The sequence below is a fragment of the Vulpes vulpes genome, chromosome 5 (assembly GCF_048418805.1).
Source record: "Vulpes vulpes isolate BD-2025 chromosome 5, VulVul3, whole genome shotgun sequence".
NCBI lineage: Eukaryota > Metazoa > Chordata > Mammalia > Carnivora > Canidae > Vulpes > Vulpes vulpes.
Genome location: NC_132784.1, coordinates 96,982,392 through 97,004,417, shown reverse-complemented (window position 1 = coordinate 97,004,417; position 22,026 = coordinate 96,982,392). Strand labels below are relative to the sequence as shown.

Here is a 22,026-nt window from a genome sequence, read left to right as displayed (position 1 = left end):
TAATTTTGCAAAGGGAAATAAAGTTGAATGTCATGATAATAATGAGGTTTTTGTTTTGTTTTGTACATCAAGCTGGCTGCCTCAGATCTTCCTCTTCTCATCTATGCAGCAGAAGAAATTATGTTGCGTGAATATCAGCATGAAATGGGTAAATGCCTCTAAAGCCTCTGACAATGTTTTCCAACCAAAAGGTTTTAACTTGAAACTTTCTCATAAAAAGTGAGTAAAACCTCTTTTCTCTCCAAGTTGCTTTACTGAAACTGCTACCATGAGACATGTTGTGAAAGGAAGGACAACTTTCATTTTTTTGCTCACTTTTGTATTTCCCATACTTCATATTCTACATGGCACATAGTAGTGCATTCAACAAGTATTTGTCAAATGAACAAAATGTAAACATGTTGACTTTTCTTTCCAATAAACATTGGCTCTACGATTGGTGAAAGATGTGTTAACAAGATAACTTTTACCTAATTATAATTATAAATTGTAAGTGACTAAGTTTATACTATTAAATATAGATTATTTTTGTTTATATTAATATATTTTAAAAGATAATAAAAGTTATTTCATAATAATCACCTAAGCTTATTTAGATTTTGTTATGATCTGACAATATTGGGCAAATATTCATAGAAATTATGATGGTTTCTTGTTTTTCTATTGAGTAAGCAGAAGGATCCTGCTAAAAAGTCAGTCAGAGCTGGTCATTCTTTACCCAAAATCTTCTACTGGCTCCACATATACTAAGATGGTCTCCTTTCAAGGGACGTTGGACTGGGTAATTCCCATTGTTCAGAATCCACTTTTGCAGATATCTGCATGGTCAAATTGTTTGTCTATAAGTTTGAGCTATAAATTATAAGCTTCTGGAAGGTAATTTTTCTAATTGTCTCATTGATCTTAGGAGTTTTTCAGAAAAAATTAGGTTCAATTTGAAGTAACATTATCTGAAATAAAATTAAGGTAGATGAAAAAGCAAAAACTCAGAAATGGTATTAATAGGCAGATAATTCTATTTGAAGTCATCAGAGGTAGATTGAAAAGCCTGTCTTCACTTTGCAGGATTTCATGTCTTTTCAAGGGAAGGAGAGTAGAGGTGGAAATATGATTTTTTTTAAAGATTTATTTATTTATTTATTTATTTATTTATTTATTTATTTATTTATGATAGACACAGAGAGAGACAGAGAGGCGCAGAGACACAGGAGGAGGGAGAAGCAGGCTCCATGCTGGGAGCCCAACTCATGGACTCGATCCTGGGACTCCAGGATCGTGCCCTGGGCCAAAGGCAGGTGCCAAACCAAAGACAGGAGCCACCCAGGGATCCCCTCTTTTCTTTTTTCTAAAGATTTTACTTACTTGAGAGAGTGCATGAGAGAGAGCACGAGAGGTGGGGAGAGCCAGAGAGAGAGGGAGAAGCAGGCTCTCCACTGAGTGGAAAACCTGATGCAGGGCTCGATCCCAGGACCCCAGGATCATGACCCAAGCTGAAGGCAGATGCCTAACGGACTGAGCTGCCCAGGTGCCCCAGAAAAATGATTTTCTAATTTACTTAGTTTGGGTTAGTTAGTGAATGTGTTGGTTTTTACCTATGTTAATATTATGAAGTGACATATTAATGGTCCTTCAAATTTATTGTCACTTCTCTTTATTTTCTTATCAATTAGGTATGTATTTTATTTCATATTCCTATAGCCACATTTGATTAATAAAATATCTTCCAAGAGCAATGCTTTGGTGTTCTTTTAAGGCTGGTATACTTAGCCCAGAAGTAAATAAAAGAACATTGCCATTTTAGGAGATACAGCTGAGAAATGAGAAATACAGAGATGTTTGCCAAAGGACAAATATTTGGTAGAAAGAATACTTCTTATTTTCTCATTGAGTCTGAGAGTATTAGGAAAATGGAGAAAATTTGTGGAGATCTTGTAGAGAAAATATCTAGTTGACTTTTAATAGAATATAATCTTGGAAGTGAAAATACTGATATATACCCGTAAGTGTAAATTTTATTTTACAGAGATATGATCTTAGTTAAGTGGAGTATTATTAGAGTTTTATAAACTCTTTCGTTATCACTTCATTTCCATCAAGTTATGAGAACAGTTTCTGTTATAATGTTCCAGGTCTTATTTTTTTTAATAAATGTGTCTATTTGGATTATCTATGGGAAATCATCCCAAGAGGGGATGTACTGCATTATCGTTTTATAAGGGAAGATTTAGTGCTAGAAATTAGAAGAGAAGCTGTGTCACTGCACTTTAATTTTTGACCAGAAAGATCATTTTCAGTAACTTTGTTTTGAGAGTTAAACTGTATTTTGTATTTTTAGGTAGACTGGGGATTTGTTGCTAGTGTTTTACCAGGAGGGAGAATCGTAGAGGATTAGTAAGGTCAGAGGAGTTTTATTTCTTAATTCATTGCATAGAATCCATAGGGCTGAGATAAAGGGTGGTTTGCAAATGCACTTTGGAAGAGAATAGTCATTTATTAGGCTTTTTTTGATATGAAAATGTTTTATTTGTTGTAACAGCATTATTGCCACAAATCAGATAGGAAATATCACAGTAAAGCTTTCTTTGTTATAGTCTTTAGAATATTACTCTTCTATATTAAGCTTATTCTAAAACTGTGATTTCAGAGTCCCAAGTATTCCAATACCTGGTTATTTAGTTCTTCCTGAGGTAGATAAAATGTTAGGATCAGATTTGTATCAGCTTCCATATTATTAGTTTTCCTCTCACTTTCTTCTTTGACTTTGGAAAAACAGCTGCAAAGGTTGGTTTGAGACCTTTTATGACTTCTCTCACTCACAGATTCAACTATTTTAGTGTTGACCTTTGTCCCTTCTCTCAGGGATAGAGATAACTTGATACCACTAGTCACGGAGAAGGAAATTGAACATCAAGGATCAAGAGAAGTAAACTAGAGAGAAGCAATATCAGTGAATTTTAAGGCAAAAAAGAATAGAAATACCCTCTGGGTATTTTCACATAGAATCAGGTTTAGAAGCAGATAAAAATGTTTTATTGTTTTAGTTTTTTCCTCGAGAAGCATAAAAAGAGCTGAAGAGATGGAAAGCCATAAAGTCTTACTTGAAAAAGAACTCTGATAATCTTGTTAGGCTGAATTTAGATTGTTACCAAATGTCTTTTTTTCTTTTTACCTCTTTTACTTGTAAATACATTTCTAAGTTCTTTCTGAATTTTGAGCATCTGTGTTTCACCTGAAATGCTTCTCCAGATAACTTAACAGATTGCCTGATTCTTTTATTGCCAACATATTAATCTTTCTTCCACACACCCCCTCAAACATATATGCCAATAATTAAGGTTTATTCACATAAAGGAACATGCTTATAAAGTCATCATCATGTGTGTTGCCACAGATTTATTTTAATTACGACATTTATCACTATCTAGTACGTTCTTGTTTGTTAATTGTGTCCTCCCATTAGATGGTAATTTTTATGAGAAGGAATATTCATTTTATTAACCTAGAGAGTGTTGAGTACACAGCAGATGTTAAATGTTGGTTGAATAAATGGATAAACGAATCACCCAAGGCAGATACCTTGCACAGTGAAATACTACCCTATTTTGACTTTGCAGAAAATACTCACCGTTGTTGGGAAATCCACACCTGAGTGTTCACCTGTCTACTTAACTCTTCCACTTGACTGTCTGTGACAGGACTCTCATATTTACCATGTCCGTGATATACCTCCTAATTTCTCAAACCAAATCTGTTTGAAGTCAATCCATATTTTAATCATTTCAAGTAAATGGCTACTTGATTTCTTTTTTTCCTTCCCTTTATGTGGAAAATCTAGCAGTAAGTTCAGACAGCTATCCCTTAAAAAAATGCTTTTAAAAAATGTTTTTTTCAAATCTGTCTACTTTTTTTCACCTTTCTATTTTTCACTTGGACCAGCTATCATTGTCTCTCATGTGGACGTCTGCAATTGCCTCCAAATCAATTGTTTCTCTGTTTCCATTCTTGCCCTCTATCATCTGTTCTCCACACAGCAGCAAAAGTGCTATTTAAAAAATCCTAAACCACTTGAGAATGCCTTCCCTCTACCATTAGAATACAATCTGAACTCTTTATTGTGGTTTTAAGGGCTTCTAGAAGTTCTGCCCCTTTCCCACCTGACCTTGTTCTGCAATTCTCACTAACCTCCAGCCACAATGATGTTCTTCCTTTTCAATAACTAGGCCGTGGTCACACCTGAACTTGGGGCCCGTTGAACTTGCTGTACCATCTGTGCAAGTTTTCTCCCAATCTTTTTTTAAAGATTTTATTTATTTACTCATGAGACACAGAGAGAGAGAGGTAGAGACACAGGCAGAGGGAGAAGCAGGCTCCATGCAGGGAGCCTGATGTGGGACTCGATCCCAGGACCCCAAGATCACGCCCTGAGCCGAAGGCAGATGTTCAACCCTGAGCCACCCAGATGTCCCAGTTTTCTCCCAATCTTGTCATTTCTAGTTCATTTTGTCATTCTGATATCAACTCTAATCTACAAAACTGGCCCCCAGTCATGCTCCATCACATTCCCTAATTTATTTTCTTTCTAGAACTTAAACTACACAAAGTGACTGTGAACTTTCCTTCTGGAACAGAAACTTCGTGAGAGCAGAGAACAAGGACCTTGTCTTTCTTCTTCCAAATGATATCCCAGGGCCTAGAACAGTGCCTGACGTATGGTGTGCAGGTGCTCGGTAAAGGACAATGAGTGAATATGCAGATGAACATGTAGAGATATAGCTTCATAAAAGTTAAAAAGATAGCTGAAATATCCTTACCTCTCTTCTTAGTCATGGAAAAGTTTCAGACTTGCAAAAACTACCAAGTGACACAGAGATAATATAGGAAGCAAAAGACAAATAGTTTTGTGAGCTTCAAGCTTCTGAGGAGAAAGGGAGAGGTGGGGAAAAGCCCATGTGTTCAAGTGACTAGGGAAGAAGCAAGTGCCAGTGTGAGTGGCTCTGTTACTAGTATGAACGTGCAAGGGTCCACATTATTATGCCTTCCTGCCAGCTGTCATTTGTCTGAGACATCAGGGGGGCAATGTCTGGAAACACTGGAAAAGGGTACTGTCTGTAAATCTTACATAAGCAGCAATCAGTGCTTTTTCTTTAAAAAACATGAAAAGTTTCAATTAAGTTTTCAAAAGAAAGGTTATCTTTGAGATGTAAATAATACGTTAACACCGTACTCATCTCTAAAAAGCGAAGTAGAAGTACCGTTAACTTGGAATGTGCTGAGCTAGTAGTAAATTGATATCCAGCCTGTAGTTGCCAGAGGATTTTTGTCTTGTTTCCTCGCACAGGAGAGAAAATGCAAAGGAGCCCTCGTCAGTGAATTGCCTGCCGGGGCACTGCCCTATCTATTTCGGGCAAGGAGAGATGGAGAGGGCTGACTGGTTTACTCTATCAGTAGCTTCTTGCTGAGGGAGCTCAGTTTCAAACTCCTAGAAACCATATGTGTCGGTTTAATCAGAGTTTGGCCCTGAGGAGAATTAAAATGAGAGGAAATTCCACAATTAGAAGGTGTGGAAGTGGGAAAGCCAACGAAATCAAGCCCTTAGAGAGGCAGTGTGGGTTGACGAGATTACATTCTTTGGGTGTATAATAGGCCAAGGTTTTAATTTCCAGATTCTTTCACTTAAGAGCTTCTGTGTCTGAATTCTAGTGGAATGGAGGCCTGTCCAGGCTTTTCTTCCCTCCATTATAAGGGCCTCACCTTTGTAGTTCTTACCTACAACTGAAAAAGGGGAGACTCCCAAGTTTGCAAGAGGTCTGAATAGAGGTTTGTACCAAAGGCCTAGACAAAAAGCCTAGCTTTAAAATGGGCTTTGTTCTCCTTCTTTCCCAGGATTTATTTCCTATTCTATCGTGTTGGCTTTTTCTTTTTTCTAAAAAAAAGTCTGAATAACGAAGAGAAGAAAGTTTCATGGAGGATCGTAGGAGCCACTGTTTGTATTTATTTGGGATCCCTGGGGGGAACCTCTGCTAAAATAATGTGGTCACAGGTTATGGATTGTGCATTGGTAATTAACATCGACATGAAGCTGTGCATGGGGAAGTGGCCCAATCAGATAGGACGGGACTGGGACAAAACCTGGTGGCATTCCCAGTACTGATGGCTAGATTGAAACTGAGTTTAGAAGTTTTGAGGGATAAATGGATGCCTAGTCTTAAACCCAGTACTAACATAGAATTGTTTTATTTTTAATTTTTTGAGGAATGTTCATATTGTTTTCCATACACCAGTTTACATTCTCATCAGGTATGGAGGTACTCTCTTTTTTCCACATGCTTGACAATACTTTTTATCTGTTGCCTTTTTGATAAAAGCAACTCTGACAGGTGTGAGGTGATATCACATTGTGGTTTTGATTTGCATTTCTCTGGTGGTAAGTGATGTTGAGCATCTTTTCATGTGTCTGTTGGTCATTTGTATGTTTTCTTTAGAGAAATGTCTATTTGGATCTTTTGCTTATTTGTTTTAATGAGGTCATTTGTTTTTCTGTTGCTGAGTTGTTTGAGTTCCTTATATATCTTGATATTAAACCCTTATCAGATATGTGGTTTGCAAATATTTTCTCCCATTCCATAGGTTGCTTTTTCACTCTATCGATTGTTTCTTTTGCTGAATAGAAACACTTGGTTTGGTGTAATCCTACTTGTCTGTTTTTGCTTTTGTTGCCTGTGGTTTTGGTGTCATATCCAAAAATTCATTGCCATGACCAATGTCAAGAAGCTTTTTCTCTATTTTCTTCTAGTAGTTTTATGGCTTAAGGTTTTCTTCTAGTAAACCTTATGGCTTACATTTAAGGGTTTTTTTGCTTTGTTTTGTTTTTACATTTAAGTTTTTAATCCATTTTGAGTTGATTTTTGTATATGTATAAGGGTCCACTTTCATTCTTCTGCATGTGGTTATCCAGTTTTCCCAACAGTGACTGAAGGGATCATCCTTTCCCTATTGTTTGCTCTTGGCACCCTTATCAAAGTTTGGTGACTGTAAATTGTTGAATTCATTTTTTATTTTCTTAGTCTGTTCTTTTGGTCTATATGTCTGTTTTTATGTCAGTACCATATTATTTTGATCCCACTTCTGAATATATATTCAAAAGAAATGAAAACAGGATCTTGAAGTGGTATCTGTACTCCCATGTTCATTGCAGCATTATTCACAATAGCCAAGATATGGAAACAACCTAAATGTCCATCAACAAATAAATGGATAAAGAAGATGGCATATGTCTATATAAATACACATCATGTGTTAGCTTTTGGAAACTAGCTTTTGTTAATAGTGAATTGTTGTGATCATTTCACAATATATATATACATTAAAACATCAAGTTGTATACCTTCAACATATATAATTTTCATCTGTCAATTATACCTAAATAAAATTGGGGGATAAACCAATTAAAAAAAAAAGAAACCCAGCATTAACCTTAGTGTGTAAGGAGTACACAATAAAAAAAAAAAAAAAAAAAAAAAAAAACAGTACAAAGACAACCACTAACAATTAGTAGAGGTTTAGAAATGATTTTTTTTATGATTCACATGTACATTGGCTACCTCTACCTTCCTGAGGAACTTTATTCCAGTTCTCATTTCCTTTACTATTCCTTCCCTATCCTTCAAATATAGGAATAGCCCTTCACAAATGATTTTGAGTCTACAATCTGCTATGTACTAGGGAGAAAGTGATAAAATAATCTGCACACAAATTTAATTTTATATGGTATCTTATGTATAATAATATAAATATGTTCGATGGGTACAGATAGCACTGATGCAAAACAAAATGCTTAAACCCATGTGAGGTGTGTGAGGTGTTAAGCATGAGATACTTAAATGCATTTAGCAATAGGGCTGTGGAAGTACTAAATAGCTGACTAATTACTGTATTATTTGGGACATGATTCTTTTTTTTTTTTTATCAGAGAGTAGAAAGGCTACTTTATTTAGTCTAGCTCTGTTTTATTTATTTCTGAGACATAGGCCTGTTAATAGAAAATTTGAAATCAACAATAATGTATTTATGTAACTCCAGTATAATTAATTAGAATATAAACTTTTAAATAAGAATGTAAATAACTTAAAACAGGTTCTTTTTAACACACACACACACACACACACACAAAATGATAGTCTCCTGGCTTTTTGCATGGTTTGTCAGGTTTAGGTCTTGTTTGTAATTAAATCTTTCTCGTTTTCTTTAAAATCTGGAATCTGAATGTGTTTTAGAAAAAAACGCACCAAGGTGCCTGGATGGCTCAGTTGATTGTATCTGACTCTCGGTTTCGGCTCAGGCCATGATCTCATGGTTGTGGGGGCTAGCCCCTCATGTGGCTCTGCACTCAACATGGAGTCTGCTTGAGATTCTCTCTCTTCCTCTACCTCTGGTCCTCCCCCCCACTTGCGCGTGCACACACACACACACACACATACACACTCTCAAAATAAATAAATAAAATCTTAAAAAAAATTAAAAAATAGAAGAAAAGCACCAATGTATAATAAAACTCATTTTATAAATGGATTTAAACCAGGACTTGGCTTAGATTAGTTTGTTGAAGCTATGTGCCTATGAATTCTAACTTCTTTTCAGTACTTTGGCTGTTGCATAAGCAGGGATTTATCTGAGGCTGGTGCAATAAACTAAAATGGTTATTATATTATCTTAAATCAAAACTATGTGATAATCCATGTTGAAATTAAAGGAATTTGAAGTGAGTTCCTCTTTTACCTTTTATTCAGTAACAACTTTAGTTTAAATTATGTTATTCAAAGGCTACTGGAGCTTTCATAAATTATTCATTTGCAAAGATCTAGCTATTTCAAGCCACATCCCCTGAAACAGAATGGGTTGAGTAAGATGGTTTCATTTTGCCGAAGCATTCATAAATATCCTTTGCCTTACTTCCGCATTCATAAATATCCTTTGCCTTACTTCCGAAACTAATTTGGATGTCTCTTAGCTTAAGGGACACTTATTTTCCACTATCAGGTTATCTCATCTACTAGTTCCCCTTTCTTGAACAACCTGAGGATGAGTTTTTCTCATTTTGATTAGCTTACTCAGTTCTAAACTGAGAGAAAATTAACAGTATCTCTGGAAATTTCAGCAATTCTTGAATCTTCCTATGTAAGCCAGCCTTTTCCTTAACATTTGTGATCTCATGTCTATCAGAAAAGCAAGAGCTGTTTTCTTTTTCGGTTTTCCAATATTTATAGATTTCAATAGTAATATGCTTATTCACCAAGATACTGTTGTTCATGTATTTCTGTTATGGTTAGGATGAGAACACATTAGTTAGGAATACTTCTCTTTTTTTAAGGTTTTATTTTTAAGTAAACTCTGCACCCAACATGGGGCTCAAACTCACTGCTCCGAAATCAAGAGTCACATGCTCCTCTGAGCCAGAAAGGTGCCCCAAGAATATTTCTAAGCAAGGTGTTTTCTGGGTAGATTTCCATTAGTCTGAATCAACTCTCTCCATTATCAGATACAGATGCTCAGCTGGTAATCAATCATCTCTAATTATGCTTTGGAGAAACTTCATATGCAGAGATATTCAACTTGTCATAGCTACAATTTGTAAGTAATTCTAAAAAATTTATATTCTGTAATCTCTTTGAAAGTTTAACTCAGTGACTGAAAGATTGCTTCTCTTCCTGAACTCAAGTATTATTTAGTAAAAATGGTGCTACTTAGTGCAATATTATCAAGCTTTGTTGGGTTTCAAGTTTTGGGTCATTTATCTGTTTCCTATTCTTCCCCTTCCATGCAGAAAGTCCCTTGATTGACCGTGTGGTGAGACTTGGAGACAGGTTGAGTTGGAGAATCAGGACATAGAATTGCATTTCTGAAAAAAATGGCTTGAAAGCAGCCTAATGGAAAGAGGTAGCAGATTCCAAAAGTCATGGGAATGGAAGTCAGAGAGCTTCAAGTAAGGAGGACTGAATGAGTGATAAGTAAAAGCAACAAATGCAGATTGAGTAATTCTATAAGAAATTTAATCATGTTAAGAAGACCAAAGAATGGGTCAGAATGAGGAAAGATTCTTGAAAGCTAGAGTAGATTTGAGCATGTTTACCTAGAAGAAGAGCCAGTGAAGATGGAGAGATTGACGATAGAAAAGAGCAGGAATAATTGTTAAAAATTCTTGGAGGAAGGTTTTAGGAGAAAATTCAGGAGCTCATGTGGAGGGGTTAGCAATAGCAGAGAAGCAGAATACCTCTTGAGAAACTAAAATGAGCTTAGAAAGAATTATAAATATACAGAATGTGATGGTTAATTTTATGTGTCAACTTGGATAGTCAATGATACATGATTGTTTGGTTAAACACCAGTCTAGGTTTTGCTATGCAGGTATTCTTTTAGATGTGATTTACATTTAAATTAGTGGATTCTGGGTAAAACATTATTTTCCATGAAGTGTGTGGGCCTCATCCAATCAGTTGCAGGCCCTAAGAGCAAAATCTGAGATTCTTGAGGAAAAAAGGAATTCTGCCTACAGATGGCTTTTGAACTTGGACTCCAACATTAACTCTTCCCCCAGCCTCCACCCTATTGAATTTTCCAGTCCCACAATTGTGTGAACCAAATCCCTAAAATAAATGTTTTTTTCTCTATATATGTTGGTTTGCAATCTCAGAAGTCCCCTGGATGAAATTTGAAACTAGCTCCTGTGCACAGAGGGCAAGGAGAGACTTAAGAAAGAGACCACTCCAGATTGGCATTTTATTAAGCAAGGGGACTTAGATATGAGACTTGTCTCAGGAGGCCATAAAACAAGTAGATCTCACCCACCTGCTAGAATCTTAAGAATGTATACAGAAGGCTTATCAGGTTCAGTCATGTATTGAGTCCAGATGGTCTCAATAACACATTGCTCTCTCAAGGCTGCATTCTTGATATGGCTCCTAGTGCAGGAACACTGAGTGGAAAGTACATTCCCAGAATGAGAGGGGTAGATAAGGAGCCTCGGATTGCTCAGGTTCAGCTTGTGGGTCAACTGGCAATCATGTCCTCTCAATGACCTCCTCTAACAATGTATATACATCCTACATCCTGTAGGATATACATATATACATCCTGTTTCTCTGAAGAACCCTGACCAATACATAAATTATAAATAATTTTAATATATTTACATAAATATATAAATATATATATCCTGTAGGATATATATACACACATCCTGTTTCTCTGAGGAACCCTGACCAATACATAAATTCAGGATGAAATGGAAAGGTTTTGAAGATATTCAGGTTAGTAATGTCATTCTTTTGGGTATAATGAGAACTAAGATATGTAATGGAAGTGAGGAGGAGGCTTGAAAGTAGAGAAGTTTTCAAGTAATTTTTAGGTAGGTCCATGAAACTATGAAGTCTTCCAGAACAGGGAGTTTATTAATTTTGTATCATAAAATCACAGCATGATAGTTGGCATCATGAAAATACTCAATGAATGTTTGTTGTTTTGTCAAATAAGCCAAACGAAGAGTATGAAGGCCCCAGCTAAGATTAGATACTACAAACTCATAGTGAATAAATTGTCACAGCTTTGTAACTTTTTACAATAACATTGGTTCTCTGAAAGTTGGATCACAAAAAGTGAACCATGGGAATTAGCAGATGGAGACCTACTGAGGGTCATGAGATCAAAGACAACCAATGGGGCAGTAAATTAACTATGTACTATGAAAATAACACCATTAGACCCAGGCTGTGTAGAAAAGTAAGACAGATTGGGATGATTGATCTGAGAGAACTGGAAGGAGCCAAAGGAAGTAATGTCACTAAATGAAGATATGGAGGATGTTTAATGGGAGAAGTAGTATAGAGAGATGGGAAGAAAGGAAGTATTTGTCTATGAGCATCATAATTCTCAGGATCATGGCAGTAAGATAGTTCCAAGTGGCCCAAATAGGGGTGAAATAAAGCTTGGTATTATTAAAAGAAAATATGGTTATTTTGCTATTTATACATATTGTAAGTTCTGATATAATTTATACTTTTACTCTTGCTATTTATATATATATATTTTAATGCCTTAGTATATAATTTAAGAAGATTTTGACAAATAGAAAATATAGTCAGGAATTGCATAGCATTACCTACTTTAATTTATGAAAAATTATCTACATTAGCAAGGTGCTGGGTCTTTCTAGACACCAGTCAGGGTGTTGAGTATTAAGAGCACTGAACTTGGAATTACATCTTGGAATAAGGCCAGGTTTTCTATTTGCTAGATGGGTGGAACTTGGGTGATCCATGTAACCTCCTTAAGCTTTTATCTTACAAAAGATGAATGATCTGAGTTAGGATTATTGTAAAGATTTGATGAAAAACACAGGGGCCCTTTTCAACTGTGAAGTTTCAATTTGTGGTAATATTTAACAAATATTAATTAAACATGATACTTTCCTTGAGGAACATTTTCCTTGAAAAAGATACCTAAGGGTTCATTTTTAGTTTGATGATAGCATAATTAAATTAAAATACCATAATTATGTTTATGAATTTTATTATATTTAATAATTACAAATATTTGAGAGAACATTATGTATAGTTTAATCTAATGTAAACTAAAACCAAAATACAGATTTAAAAAGCCCCTGAATGTACCTTAAACGTTGTGATTTTCCTTGTATTCAAAGGGAAAATTCTTATGGTTCTCCTCCCTTAACAGCAGGGATGGAGTAGATTTATCTGTGTGTTTAATTTACTTCTTCTTCTTTTTTTTTTAAAGATTTATTTATTTACTTTGGAGAGAGGAGGGGGTGGAGTGAGAGAGAGAAGCAAACTTCCTGCTGAGTGGGGAGCCCAACATGGGGCTCAATCCCATGATCCTGAGATCATGACCTGAGTCGAAACCAAGAGTTGGATGCTTAACCAACTGAGCCACCCAGGCACCCCTAATTTACTTACTTCAATAAAATAAAATCCTAGACATAGACAGGTAGCTATAAAGTGTATATACTCTGAATACAGCTAAAGTTAACCAAAAGGATTCATTTCATGTTAGACTTTAAGCCAGGAATATAGAAAAAAATAAATGCAGTATACAAGTGTAAAAAATAATACAATTTGTATATTTTTTTTTCATTAGGTGTAATTAGTTTTTTATAGTTCATTTTGTAAGTTCTGAGATGCAGGCTCTTAACAAAATTCCTAGGTGTATGTTAAATATCTATGTCTAATTGACAGATCTTAGCTTGAATGTTAAGCCCTTGTGTAATCAACACAATATTTAGTATAAAATATTTGAGCAGTCAACACCCATAACTTCTGCACCTGAGGTGATATTTAATGCCCTGTACAAGGTTCTTGCAGCCATTTCATAGGGCATTAGAATATAAGCAGGGCTACTGTAACTACACCTCGAAAGTGTGGAGGTTTAAGTGAGGTAGAATCTTAACTCCTCTCTCACACACCATAGAATAAAGTAAGCAGGCAGTCCAGGGCAGGTAGCACAACCTGATCAATGAGACCGTCCAAGTATGCTGGATGGTAGGACGGCTCTGCCATCATCATGTGACTTTTTTCTCTAGATCGAAGGCAGCTCCTTTAGTGTCCCATTTCCTAGCCATCTAGAGGAATGAAAGAGTAAATGAAAGGCAAACTCTCTTTTTGCAGATATAACTCAGAGGTTACTCCCTTCTCTTCCATTCTATAAGTCCCAGAACTTACATGATCATAGTGAAGTCCAAGAAAGGCTGGTGATCTCTTTTCTAGTTGGGAAAATGTATGCCCTGTCATTGGTGTCATCGTTTCCTCTTCTGTCTTCTATTACCAGGATGTAATCTGGAAGTGAGTTCTGATAGTCTGACTTCTATTATTTTCCATATTCCTAACAATAAACCCCTTGCCTGACCTACTAGAATAACCTAACTGGTCTACTTGCTTCCACTCTTACCTCAATAAGTCATTTCTCACATAGTACTCACTGAATTCTAAATATGTAAACCAAATCTCATCACTCTTCTTTTTAAGCCCTTGGTGGCCCTTGTTTATTTCCTTCATAGCACTTATTAATGTATATAACAATCCTATTTATTTGCTTATTGATTGTTCTGTTGTCTCCTCATTAGAAAATATTCCGTAGGATTTTTTGATTTACCTCTGATTCTTGGACACTGACACATAAAAGGAGTTTAACAAATGGTCTATTGAATGAGTGACTGAATGAAATGGTGAATTTCATAGGCTTCTTACAAATAAAAATTTGGTGCTCACAATGGGAAATTAGGTAAAAAGAGCCTTATACAGATTTACCTCTATTGGTTTCATTTCTGACTTGGGTTTACTGTATGTTACACCTGAGCCATGGATTTATCAACCTCAAATGGTGTTTGGAGTTTTAGCCATTCTCCTCTGTGGCAAATTGAATGGTGGGCCTCCAGAAGTTATGTTTGTCTTAATACCTGGATCCTGTGAATGCTACCTTATTTGAAAAAGGGACTTCGCAGATGTAATTAAGGATCTCGAGATGAGATCATCTTAGCTTAACTGAATAAGCCCTAAATCCAATGACTAATGTCCTGGTGAAACTAGAGAGAGATCTGAAAAACCGGAGAATGTGATGTGGAAAAAGAGGTAGAGATTGGAGTTATGCCATGCAGCCATAAGGCAAGGAACATCTGAGCCACTAGAAGCTGGAAAAGAGGCAAGGAAGGATTCTCTCCTGAAGACTTTGCAGTGATTGTGGCCACACAGTCAATTTGATTCAGACTTTTGTCCTTCAGAACTGTGAGAGATTTCTGTTGTTTCAAGTCACCTGAATGATTTTTTAGTATAACCCCAAAATTGCATGGAACATACTTACCACCAAAAAATTATTTACTTATCTGAAATCCTAATGTAACTGGGCATTCTGCATTTTTCTTTGCTAAATCTGGCAATTTTACTCTAATCTCAAGAATATGTGAAAATGAAGAATTGGCTGGGAATGATAGGGAGAGTCTGCCAAGTAAGAATTGGCATCAATTTTTTTTAAGTCTATTAAGTAACTAAAAGAAAATGAAATTGGTATCATGGGAGTTTTAAATATGCTACAAGATCCTGAAATTTTGCCCAGAAAAGTAACTAAGCAAAATGCTTGGAAATATAAAAGATTTTTGGTGTTCTAAATCTAATCTGAAACTATCTCAGGAGTGGCTCATTTGTTTCTCGTGACTGTAAAAAGTAAGAACTAAATTCCATCTGATCCTGACTTAATTTTTTTTTTACATCTCTGGGGAATTAAGATTGAATTAAGGACTGCCTCTTATTTCTACTACCAAACGGTTTATTAGATACAACTTGAAAATAGATAGATTAAAGCACAGGAATTTTTAAAAATTAGACTGAAAATAGCATTCAGTGAAGTGCATGGAGAGGCGGTCTTCCCTGAGGGCCTGCAGGTATTTCTTAGCAATGAGTGAGGAACCTTTGTGAGCCCATTTTTTTTTCACATGCCTCAGAAACAACAATAAAACCACCCATAAGGCAAAATTCTGGTTTACTCTGTTTAAATTTTCCATTCCTAATGTTTATAATCACCTTCTTTTTCTCTCCCTTGTGAATTTTTAAGCACAAATATCATGAAAGCTATTAAGTAAGTAATTAAACCCCATTTCGGGATCAGTTGAATAGGCATATAAGGTGGGGACAGCAGTAGAGGGAGACAGAAAGAATAAAGAGAGCTCTGAAATCCCCCAAATCTCTGCTTTACTTAATGGACTAAGCAAATTAGATGGATTTCATGTCTCTTACAAATAAGAAGCAGGTACCCACGGTGGGCAAACCAGGTAAAAGGAACCCTATATAGAGATTTTCTTCTATTAGCTTTATTTCTGACTAGACTGTGCTGAATGATATACCTGAGCAAAAGATGGCCTCAGCTCCCTATTGCAATTGAAGAATTAAGACTCTTTAGGAAGGAAAGAGCAATAAAGAGGGAGAGAAGGAAAACTGAGAAAACACCAAATGGTAGATGATGCTAGGGCTGCAGGAGGTCCCAGAGTCTCTAGGGGACCCTGGTGGGAGGCTGTGGTGGCTTCTAGAGGCTTCAGCAGTAGCATATGGAGCTAAGGCAGAGGCCCCAGAGCTCTCAGAGTTAAGGCTGAGGGCAAGGAGTGGATCCCCATCACCAAACCGGGCTGCCTGGTCAAGGACGGGAAGATCAAGTCTGCGGAGGAGATTTATCTCTTCTTCCTGCCCATTAAGGAATTTGAGATCATTGACTTTTTCCTGGGGTGTCCCTCTAGGATGAGATTTTAAAGATTATGCCTGTGTAAAAGCAGACCTGTGCTGGCCAGTGGACTAGGATCAAGGCATTTGTCACCGTCAGGGATTTCAATGGCCATGTTGTTCTGAGTGTTAAGTGTTCCCAGGAGGTAGCCATTGCCATCTGTGATGCCAACATCTGGCTACAATCTCCATAATCCTGTGCAGCAATGCTACTTAGGGAAGCTGCTATGCTATGTTGGGGAACAAGATCAGCAAGTTCCATATGTTTGCTTTCAAGGAGACCCGCCTCTGTGGCTCTGTGCTGGTGCCCTGCACTCCTCCCTGCCAGAGGCACTGTTATCATCTAGGCAACTGTGCCTGAGATGGCCAGCATCAGTGATTGCTATTCCTTGGCCAGGGACTGTACTACCACCCTGTGTAACTTCACCAAGGTCACCTTTAATGCCATATCTGGCACCTACAGCATTCTCACCCCTGATCTCTGGAAAGATACATGTTCACCAAATCTCCCTATCAAGAGTTCATTGACTATGTCTAAAGACCCATACTAGTCCCTGTACAGAGAACCCAGGCAGTATCCATGGCCATCAAATAGTTTTCACACAAGAAAAAATAAAATGAATTAAGTCTCTCTCTTTTTTAAAGGAAAACTAGAAAAAGAAGAATAAACAAAACTCCATGTTAGTAGAAAGAAGGAAATAATAAAGATAAAAGCAGAAATAAATGAAATAAAGAAAAAAGACCAATTAAACAAAGAGCCAAATAAAATAAAATAAAATAAAATAAAAAAGAGCCAGTTCTTTGAAAACCTAAATGAAAATTGACAAACCTCTAGCCTGGCTCATCAAGAAAAACGAGGGCTCAAAATCAGAAATCAAAGAGGAGATGTTATAATTAATACAATAAAATAGAAAGGATCATAATAAGTAACTACTATGAATAATTATATGCCAGCAGATTTGACAACCTAGAAGAAATGGGTAAATTCCTAGAAATGGGCAACTGTCTAATACTGAATCATGAAGAAATGCAAAATCTGAAAAGACCAATTATTAGTAAAAAAGATTGAATTAGTAGTTAAGAACTCCCTACAAACCAAAGTCCAGGGCCAGACTGCTTCAATGGTGAATTCTAGCAAACATTCAAAGAAGAATTAATACCAATCCATCTTAAACTCTTTCAAAAAGTAGCAGAGGGAATATTTACAAACTCATTTTACAAGGCCAGGTTTATCCTGATTCTAAAGCCAGACGAGGACCCCACAGTAGGTTAAGCATCATGATCTCAGGGTCCTGGGATCCAGCCCTGTGTTGGGCTCCCTACACATGAGGAAATCTGCTTCTCCCTCTGCCTCTGCCCTTCCCCATCCTCATGCTCTCTCACTTTCTCTTAAATAAATAAGTAAATAAATAATTACAAGAAATTATGAATGTTGGCAAGGATGTAGAGAAAAGGGAACACTCGTGCCCTGCTGGTAGTAATGTAAACTGGTGTGATGACTTTGGAAATCAGTATTAATATTCCTCAAAAAACTAAAAAATGAACTACTATATGATTCAGCATATTTATCTGAAGAAAAAAAATTACCTTGAAAATGTATCTGCACCCCCATGTTCATTGCAGCATTATTTACAATAGCCAAGATTTGGAAACAATCTAAGTGTCCATCAACAGATAAATGGAGAAAAAAATATGGTATATATTTACAATGGAATATTAGTCAGCCATAAAGAAATGAAATATTGCCATTTGCAACAACATGTATGGACTATGAAGGCCTTATGCTAACTATAATTAATACTGTATTGTATACTTGAAAGTTGCTGAGAGAATAAATCTTAAAAGTTCCCATTAAAGAAAAAAAATTCTGTAACTATGTATGGTGACAGATGTTTAATTACATTTACTGCAGTGAACATTTCACAAAATATACAAATATTGAATTGTTATATTTTATACCTGAAACTAATATAATGTTGTATGTCAATCATACCTCAATTAGAAAAAAAGGGGGTGGACTAAGTGTGTGGAGGGTGGGGTGAGGCTGAGAAAAGAGGTGGAGAGGGTAGATGAAGAAGGTAGAGACTTTCCAAGAGGTTGTCTCAGGAGAAAAGCTGAGAGCTTGGTAATGATTTTCTACCAAAGACAGAGCAATAGGGAGCTATTGATCATTGGCAAAGGAAGTTTCTGGAGGGTTTGATGTTTATTCATTAACTTATTCTTCAATCATTTATTGACTACTCAGTATGTGTCAGGAATTGGTTGGATGTGGAGGTTCCTCCAGAGAAAAAGTGTTAAGCCCCTGATTTGAGAGAGTGGGCTGTATATAGGGAGGAGAAAGATATGCTACAAAAATATAAGTACAATAACAACTCAGTGCTATCACAATGGAAATGTTTATAAGATGTGGTAAACAGACCAAGGAAAAGAACATGAAAGGGAGGGAAGAGGATGTGGGTATCAAAATCTTTACAGTGTTGGCACCCAGGTTAAACTTCTGTGTTTTATTAATCTGTTCTCTGAGGCTAGGCACATGTTTTGAAGGAGCTAGTGAAGATTCTTAGAATATTAAGTACAATAATCATATTTTTGAGCAACTACCCTTTATCAAGTGCGTCTTGTGTGCCAGGCACTAAATCCTCACAATAACCTTATGAAGTAGAGAGTCTTATTCTCATTTAACAGGTGAGAATATTTTAGGTCAGAGGGTTGGAAAAATCATCTAGGTTAGCACAGTGATGGAACCAAAAACAAACTTTTGATTGCCATATTTTCTATCTTGCCTCACTGCCTGCATATTAGAAAACACGTATATTAATAGTTGCTTTGCTCTGAAGCATGTCCTACCTAATGTGTTGATGATTTAATAGTTAACTTTCTAGTGTTTTAATAGAAAGAAGCCACTTTCCTTGATGTAAGCAAAAGTTGACAGTCTCTGGGGATCCCTGGGTGGCTCAGTGGTTTAGCACCTGCCTTTGGCCGATCATGCGATCTTGGAGTCCCGGGGTCGAGTCCCACGTCGGGCTCCCGGCATGGAGCCTGCTTCTCCTTCTGCCTGTGTCTCTGCCTCTCTCTCTCTCTCTATGTCTATCATAAATAAATAAAAATAAATCCTAAAAAAAAAATTTTGACAGTCTCTGATTTAAGTGGCTCTACTTTCTACTAGAGCCACATAGTCTCTGTGATGGTCAAGATCAGGTTTCACTGAAAATCCCCAAATTGAAGTACAGTTATCAGAGAATATGATCCGCACACAAACCAAAAACATTGTATTTAGTATCCACTAAGATAAACTAATCTGATCAACATGATTTTTGATATTTGGATATTCTTTCACTATGTCACTATGTCACTATGTCACTATGTCACTATGTCACTAGGAGATGGCTTCTATTGGTGTCTTTTAGGTAGAATGACTGTGGGTGAGTCAGGGCAGCTGCTCAGAACTGTGCTTTAGGGTAGCGCTCCTCAAACTTAAATGTACTTTCTGGTACCCTTGGGATCTTGTGAATCTCTAGGTCTGATTGAGGGCTGACATTCTGCGTTTCTCAATGTAGTCGCTTCTGGGTGATGCTCAGACTGGTGACCACACTTTGAATAACAGGGGCATAGACTGGATGCATATCATCCATCTGATTTAGAATGCCTTCATCCTGTAATGCTATGTGACTTAACCAATTTATTAAATGACAACTATTCAGTGCCTACAATGTATGGATGCCTGCATGACATAGAAGATATCCATTGATCGATCGATCGATAGATATGAAAAAGTGCAATTTCTATGTATTATAAATGTGAACTTCTATAGTAGTGGGGAAAGAGTGGATCTATTATTCTTTTTATTCTTGCTTGCACTGTGTCAAAAGCTAAAATACATTTTTTTTTGTAATTTAAAATAAAAGTTATTTTGGGGAGTAGTTAATATTGTAGTAGGGAAGAGAAACAATACATTACATGTTAAGGCAACAGTAAGTGTTACTATGAAAGCATATGGGGGAGGTCATAAAAAATCACTCTGGGACTTTTAAATTTATCTTAAAACAACTGCAGGTACATTAAAGGTTATTTTTAGGGGGAGGGGAGACATGTTTATATTTAGTTTTAAAATGAGTTTAGGATTCAGACTGATTAGCAGGTAATGAGTCTGGAGTCAGACAGAGCAGTTAGAAGGCTATTGCTATAAACAAGGAAAGTTGGGATTTTAAGAAGGGGTGGACTTTGAGAATCAGTTGGTAATAGATTGTATGCAAAGAATGAAGAAAAGAGAAAGTCAGGGATGACTCCTTGTCTTCTGGTGTGGGCAGCAGAATGGGTGGTGATTCTATTCATTGAATAGAGGAGACAAGAGGAGGAAATTTTGGAATTTGAAGTGAGATCTAAGTTAAGAAGTCCAGTGGGTCATTGGAGATAGAGTCGTAGGACTTAGGACAGGTGCCTGGGCTGGAAATATAGACTTGGATGATGATTGAAGCTATGACACTGGGTTAAGCTCATCGAAGGAAAATCTATATTGTTGAAGCTTTTTAGCTAGAGAGTACACATATGGGCTTCAGTGAGTCTTGAATCTTCATGATTTGTATGAAAAAATTAACTTCAAAAATTTTTGATTCTTTTTTTTGTTTTTGTTTTTATTTTTAAAACAATTTCAGTATAGTTAACATACAGTGTTATATTAGTTGCAGGTGTACAGTACAGTGATTCAGCAATTCTATACATTGCTCAGTGCTCAGCACGGTAAGTGCCCTCCTTCATCCCCATCACCTGTTTCACCCATTGCCCCACCTACCTTCCCTCTGGTCACCATCAGTTCTCTATAGTTGAGTCTGTTTCTTGGTTGTCTCTCTTAAAAAAAACTTTTATGTGCATTTTTCTGGGGACAGTGATTCTGAGGTTTTATGAAATCTTACCCTGAAAAACTTAAGAACCATTGGGTTGGAGTGTGGAGAGAGAGCAGGATGGAACCTAACACACCAAGAAAAAGCTTTGTGAAAGAGAAGAATCAAAATCTCAGAACAGAATCCTGGGGGAATGCCAACATTAAGAAAGCCTCATCTGGTGTTTGAGGTCCTGAAGCTTCAACTGCTTTTTATTTTGCCACATTTTTTTTTCTGGTCTATATTCTAGGAAAAGAAAGGCCTGGCATCTGGAAGACTGAGCCACAAACACTTTGATAAGCTTTGGGGGTAAAGATAAATTGAAAAGGAGAGGGCTAATGAGCATTTAGTTGGACTTCAGGCCTAGGGGTTTTTGGAGACGCTATTCTTAGACTTTTCTGAAACCTAGAAATGCCCAATTACACCTTCAGCAAAGAAAATTAATAAATATAATCCCTTTAGTATAAGAATTTTTGTTCATGGAACATGTACTTGCTTTTTATTCATCAGGCTATATGGGATAAGATGAAAGCAGAGTCCAGCATTGGCTTCACCTGGTGAAGTTAAGATAAAGGATCAAATATCTTTTGAAGTACAATATAATATTCATTTTTAATTCATCTTCTTTGCAAATAAATTATATTTTGAAAGGTTTTCACACCAATTGGACTAAGAACAATTCAACCTTGATCCTGTATCTTTCTTTCTTTTTTTTTTTTTAAATTAACACTTAACACTAGTGACCCTTTAACGTTGTCCTCACAACTCAATTTGCTACTTACCTTTATAGGTTTAGGGCAGAAAATCAGAAACTTTGTTACAGAGTGCTAAAAAAGAGATGATACCAGTAATCAGGAAAGAGAAGGCATAGGGCTCTCTAC

The 22,026-nt window shown here is 36.5% G+C and overlaps 1 protein-coding gene and 1 long non-coding RNA gene across 2 annotated transcripts in view; both read left to right on the top strand.

Moving 5' to 3' along the window:
- CDC73 (cell division cycle 73) overlaps positions 1–219 on the top strand; it is a 188,605-nt gene extending 188,386 nt beyond the window's left edge. Inside the window, exon 18 of the transcript XR_012001792.1 lies at positions 73–219. The gene's annotated coding sequence lies outside the window, so the exon portion shown is untranslated. The remainder of the gene's footprint in view (positions 1–72) is intronic.
- A 9,036-nt stretch (positions 220–9,255) lies between these two features.
- The window catches only part of LOC112914358 (uncharacterized), a 49,502-nt gene continuing 36,731 nt past the window's right edge, over positions 9,256–22,026 (top strand). Inside the window, exon 1 of the long non-coding RNA XR_012001791.1 lies at positions 9,256–9,627. This is a non-coding gene — a long non-coding RNA (uncharacterized lncRNA). The remainder of the gene's footprint in view (positions 9,628–22,026) is intronic.